This window comes from Pseudophryne corroboree, chromosome 11, assembly GCF_028390025.1.
Source record: "Pseudophryne corroboree isolate aPseCor3 chromosome 11, aPseCor3.hap2, whole genome shotgun sequence".
NCBI lineage: Eukaryota > Metazoa > Chordata > Amphibia > Anura > Myobatrachidae > Pseudophryne > Pseudophryne corroboree.
The window spans coordinates 186196218-186202870 of record NC_086454.1 but is presented as its reverse complement, the minus strand read 5'-3'; the positions used below and the strand labels follow the sequence as shown (position 1 = coordinate 186202870).

Genomic DNA, 6653 nt, shown 5'->3' with positions numbered 1-6653 from the left:
AATCTCAGTGTCGTCTACTGATGTAGTTATGCTTAGTTACCCTGTACTTGTCCTATATTGTCTTCAACTGTAAGTCACTGTTTTCCTGTTTTGATTATTTAGCATATGTACTCTGTAATTGGGCGCTGCGGAACCCTTGTGGCGCCATATAAATAAAGGATAATAATAATAATAATAATAATAATAACAATCCCAGAAGTTCAGGTGGGTTCAGATTTCCTAAAATCTAACTGTTCATCTCTAATTTTTAGAGTGTTTTAAATAAATGTATTTATTTGTAATAATGAAATCTATTTATGCCTTCAACTATCAGATTAAATTTAAAAGGTGCTTTGAAGCCTTGCAATGACAACTTTACAGCCCTGCCTTATATAATTACAGAAAATTTCTTTATGGCACTGAAGACAGAAAACAATAGAATAAAATGCTGATCGAGCACACAATGAGACCCGCATTGGCGAAAAAGAGGACTGTTACCTTTTTCATATTAAACAAGCAAACAAACAACAAAATAAATTGCAGCGCTAAGGAATCAATATAGTGTTACCAACAATAAATATATAAAATGAGACATTTAAAACACACACATAAGTTAAAATAATATATTCTGATTCAACACTGTCAAAGACAAAAAGCTGTTCAAGCTACAATGCAATGTCATTATTGAAATGTGTGTTACAGATAGTGCAGCTTGACCAATATATCATCATTTATATCTAGTTCTGATTCAAAATGAAAGCCACTGAGCATTTATGCGTAAAGTGAAATCTAAGTATGTACCATCCGTATATCCATGTCAGTAATTACAGCCAGATTATCCAAAAGCTACACTTATAGGGAAAAATACCCCAAAACTATTAATCCAAGATGACATTGAACTGTAATTTATTTTGTATATAATAATCTGTATCTTCCTTTTAGGTATACTTGATTATAAAGACATAAAAACTATGAGGCAACTCTCTTTTATTACATAATTACTATTTACTAGTTATTTATATAGTGCACACATATATCGCAGCGCTTTACAGAGAATGTTTGCCCAGTACCTGCCCTAGTGGAGTTTACAATCTATATTCCCTATCACTTGTACATACAGACACATTCACACTAGGTTAATCTTCTTGGGAGTCAATTCCGAGCCGGCGGGCCCACCGGCACCAACCACGCTATCTGTGGACATCTATGCTGTTGACCCAACAAAGGTTATTTACACAGGCAGCGCCTGTGGTGGTAATGTGGAAAATTAATCATTTTTGATTCAGCAATTGCACCAGCGATTTAACTTTACTGTTGCATTCCCTTTCACTGACAAATATGTTAAGAGATTGTCCATGTTATAGGCACATATAGGCTATTATTAGTTGTTCCTCTTGTGGCAGCAGCATTACCTTGTATGCATATAATCACTGTGTCAGCAGCATTACCTTGTATGTACATAATAATTTAGGGGATATTCTCACCAGCATCTTCGTATAATTTTTATAATTGCTATTCAATCTAGGAACACGGCATCATTCTTCATTTCTGAGATACACTGAGTCATTTCACTAATCTGACATTTAAGTGATATTATCAATGTCCACATTCAATTTGTATTAATATTTTTTGCATCTGTGTTTGATGTTAGCAAATGTTTGTTAGCAGGGTACTTTGCATATAATTATTGATGCCCTCTGCTTCCATTCTTGACTCTTTTTCTTCTTTCCGTGGACTCTCATCTATGATCCTGGATGCGTAATACCACCTATGTGGGACCTACTGCATCCAGCCTAACGTAGAAAGCAGATCCACACTTTTTGTGACCAAATTGTCACATCTTCGTTTATATAGGTGCACTCTCATTGGCGTCTAACCCATCCATCTGTCTACTACCATACCACACTGACAGTGCCCGATCTCGTCCGATCTTGGAAGCTATACAGTGTTGGGCTAGGTCAGTACCTGAGGGGGAGACTCACAGGGAATACCCAGTGTAGTAGACTCTTTATCCCTGTGATGTGCGTTATCTGACGCCAACAGCAGTATCACCACTTGACTTCATTCTTTTCTATAATATCCCTATCTTTCGTAGGCATACTCTGGTTACACAATTACTCAAGATCTTTGATCTCTTTATTAACCAACAAATTATACAGTGTAACTGGTTGGTGACTGGTGGGAAGTGGGTAATTTCTCACTATCCATTGCCGGACCTGTCCAGCTTTTTCACATTCGATAATTGACCATAATTTGGTCTCAACAATACAGATTCTCTGTACTGGTCGGGCTGAAACGGATGCAGAAAAGCAAAGTGTCTACATCCTTTCTTATCACATCCTGTGAGACAGGACCAAAACATTCCTATATTTTTTCAAAACTATTCCTTTTAATTTTTTTTTTTAAATTTCAATTTAATACGTATTTTAAATCACATTCATTTTTTGGATCCTAGGATATTTAACGGGTAATCATGAGAGAGATATATATATATATATATTTTTAATGTATATCCAATAAAAGTTATATTTTATTAATTCCTATGTATAATTATAAATAACTATAATAGAGAGCGCAAACATATAAAATTAAAAACAATTTATTGTTTAAAAAACAGCATATATTTAGCTATGAGAATAGTACTAATAAGCCAATTGTTGGGTGAATAGGAACAGTTGCTCATACCATAACCTATTAATAAAAATAATTATGAAGATAGTCCCTTGTTGGATTTATTTGGATAATTTGTCCGGTATATCAAAAAATGAGAAATATCCAAATTATGTATCGTTCCTTAAATATCCAAGAATATTGTTAATTCAGCTGAATCACTGTTATTATGGAAAAGTGCCTGAAGTATATGTATAATTAAAACTATTTGAACTTTATTTCAACTATTTAAGAGTGCGCCCACACAACAGCCTTCCTTTTTTCTCCCTTTGTTGAGTCAATAAACCTACCAGTATATTTTTGGATTGTGGGAGGAAACCGGAGTACCTAGAGGAAACCCACGCAAGTACGGGGTTAATATGCAAACTCCGCACAGTTAGGGCCATGGTGGGAATCAAACCCATGACCTCAGTGCTGTGAGGCAGTAATGCTAACTATTACATTATCCGTACTGCCCACAATATAATTGAAAAGTTTTACTCACCGAGTCTGGAACTGCCAAGGAGAAGACTGTGGGGAGAGCTATGTTACAATCTATGGGAGGAACTGCTGTAACTAGGCATGCGCAGCACCTCTACTTCAGTCATTTTGATTCTGGTATGCAGCTGTGCGGAGAGAAGCATCCAACTCTACATTGAATTGGAGGCAGAAAAGGAAATGAAGCTCTTACAGATTTGATCAGTGCAGTTTCCTGGATGGCAAAGACAAAACGGTAGGAAAAATTCAACGATTCCCTAGTGACTCTAGGACAGAAGAAAATATTTGTGACACCTGCAACCCCTCCCCCTGGATCCAGAACTGGTTTGGGCTTGGAAGGAGGCTCACAATCATTATAATAAGTGGGCAGTAAGTTGAATCAAGAAAAACAATTGCCCATCTATTTTGCCTGGAATTCAAACATTGAGTGTTTTTTAAAGAAAGAAGATTACTAGTTCTTGGCCTATTTCACAAGACACTGTACAAGATCATAGGAAAATGGAGTAGCAGTGGCACACTTTACAAAAATATACTATCTTATACTAGGGTATGGAGCCCCATTGTCAACCAGATTTAGAACAGAATAGAATCCATGGAGTCTAGTGGTCACCCTGGTATTGCACAAGTATTGCTCTCTGAGCTGCCCCCACTTTCAGTGGTCTGGCTCTATTTGCACCTTTACCCTGGAACCAGCATTACAAAGAAATGAGGTGCCGGTATCCCGAGGTTTAGAGTGCTGTCGGGGATGCGAGCACAATGAGTGGGAATGGTCCCTGTTAGTCGGCATGCTGACTGTAGGGCTTTCAATCGCTCAGGATCCCATCGTCAGTATAGTGACCGCCGGTCTCATAACTACATCCCGCCTGTTGACAGAGCATTTGCTGTTCTTTGCTTATTAGACTGGATCACATCTTCCTGTGTAAATCTAATTTACTGCCTGCCAGTGTGACCCACCCAGCTTGGATTGGGAGGAATAGCAGCTGCAGCTACTGTCATGAGCTCCGCCTCCTGCTAGTTGTGCCCTGGGTGCATGTGCAACCACCTGGCAGTTGCTGGAGTGATGTCACAACTGAGGGTTTTGGCTGACAGGAGAAAGCCTCAGTTGTAGGGGCTGAGAGGAACTTAAACCGGGGAGGTTTAATCAGACCCCTGGACATGTAAGTGTTAAAAGGAAACCCGAAGGTGTGACCATGACAACCAGGTAAAAGTCAAAATAAAAGTTTATTAACAGACTCCGTGTAAACAAACAGCATTCAAGGTAGATAATGGCAATGATAAATAATATGATTCCTGGAGCACTCTGACCATGAAATGGTTACACAGGACACTGGTAGGTAAGAACAGCTGTTACAGTCCTTAGATGGAATAACCTTACCAGGCCTGGCTGTAGTAGTGAAGATATCCAAGGAACATGCCAGTAGATGGAACAGATGAAGTTGGTAACTTGAATCAGCTGTTGTAATTGCTGGATGGAACCAGCCAGGTGGTAAGACACGGAGTGGATGTAGAATGGAATCAGCCAGATGATAAAGTCACTGAATGAATGCTGGGTGGAACCAGCCAGGTGATGAAACACAGAGTGAATATAGTAAGATGCTAGGGAGCGTGGAAACAGAGGAATTGAAGGATGATTACCGGTGGTACTGGATACTGCTGGAAGCAGATGAAATAGCTGGAAGCTGGAAACTGGATCAGCCACGGAGGACTGCAGAGTCAGGCTGCACCACAGGATGGTAGGCAGGTGCGGGTCTCTTTGGTGGATGCTGGAGACAGGAGCTGGAACCTGGAAACACAACCACAGGAGAGAGACTGGAACAAGGTATGACAAACAAAGCACTGACCATTTCCTGGCCCAGGCACAGGATACTTATACCTGCAGCAATGCAGGCATTGGCTGGGCAATTATGCAGATTTCCAGAGGCAGTGGATTGGAGGAACTGAGACGTGATTAGATCCAACATGGCTGCGCCCATGTTAGAACTTGGAGGGAAAACTGGCTTGGGAAACCATGTGGAAACATAACTGTAATGGCGGCGCCGGCCACAGAGGACAGGAGACGCCAGACTGACAAATGTATGCTGAGACTCGTGGATGACAACGGAGGCTGCGGCAGGCATGGAACACCACACTGACAACCTGCAGCTATAACACAGGAGCGGCGGCGGAGGCCGCGGAGAACGGGAGACGCCATGCAGGATTCAAACATGGCGCCGCTGTGACAGCATCTCAGCGTGACAGGAGGAATGTGCAGTATGTGGACACAGATGAGATCCGGCCTTGGAACACTGAGCGAGCCTCAGGAGACATCTGAAAGGCAGGTAATGGCATCCAGATACCCGGATCGTGACAGCACCCCCCCTTTAGGAGTGGCCCCAGGACGCTTCTTAGGCTTTAGAGGAAACTTCGAGTGGAAATTCCGGACCAAGGCAGGAGCATGGACATCAGACGCATTGGTCCAAGAGCGTTCTTCAGGACCATAGCCCTTCCAGTCAATAAGATACTGCAACTGACCGTAACGGAAACGTGAGTCCAGAATCTTGGCCACCTCATACTCGACTCCCCGTTGAGTCTGAACTTTAGGAGCTGGAGGAAGTGCAGAATGAAACCGATTCAGGATCAGCGGTTTCAACAAGGAAACATGGAATGTCCTGGGTATTTTTAAGAAGGGAGGTAACTGGAGTCTGTAAGCAACAGGATTGATGACTTGTTAAATTTTAAAAGGACCGATGTAACAAGGAGCAAATTTCATGCTGGGAACTCTCAACCTCAAATTCTTCGTGGACAACCATACTCGATCACCCACCTTGAGAGCCGGAACCGCTCTACGCTTCCTATCGGCAAACTTCTTATACCTAAATGAGGCTTTAAGCAGGGCTGCGCGGACATTCTTCCAGTTGTTTGAAAACTGACGCAAGGTGACATCCACTGCTGGAACAGAAGTTGCTGGAAGCGGTTGGAATTCTGGAACCTTAGGGTGAAATCCATAGTTGATGAAGAATGGTGTTGAGGAGGATGAGGAATGGTATTGATTGTTGTGGCTAAACTCAGCCCAGGGAAGGAGTTGAACCCAGTCATCTTGGGAGGAAGACACGTAAATGCGGAGGAAGGCCTCCAAGTCCTGATTCACCCTCTCGGTTTGACCATTGGTCTGAGGATGGTAAGCTGTGGAAAACTTTAACTTGACTTGGAGGGCTTGACACAAACTTTGCCAAAATTTGGCTACAAATTGTACTCCACGATCGGAGATGATTTCTTCAGGGAGACCGTGAAGTCGAAAGATCTCTTGGATAAAGGCTTGAGCCAACTTGGAAGCTGACGGAAGACCGGTGAGGGGTATGAAATGTGCCATCTTGGTGAACCAGTCAACTACCACCCAGATGGTATTAAACTTGTTGCATATAGGCAGATCTGTAACAAGGTCCATCGACAAATGGGTCCACGGTCGACTGGGAACAGATAATGGAACCAGTTGCCCCGCAGGAGACTGGCGAGGAACTTTGTGTTGGGCACACTTTGGGCAAGAGGCA

At 41.9% G+C, this 6653-nt stretch overlaps 1 pseudogene; it reads left to right on the top strand.

Moving 5' to 3' along the window:
• Positions 1–1866: 1866 nt before the first annotated feature.
• On the top strand, positions 1867–1985 carry LOC134971168 (5S ribosomal RNA; annotated as a pseudogene).
• The last annotated feature ends 4668 nt before the right edge of the window (positions 1986–6653 follow it).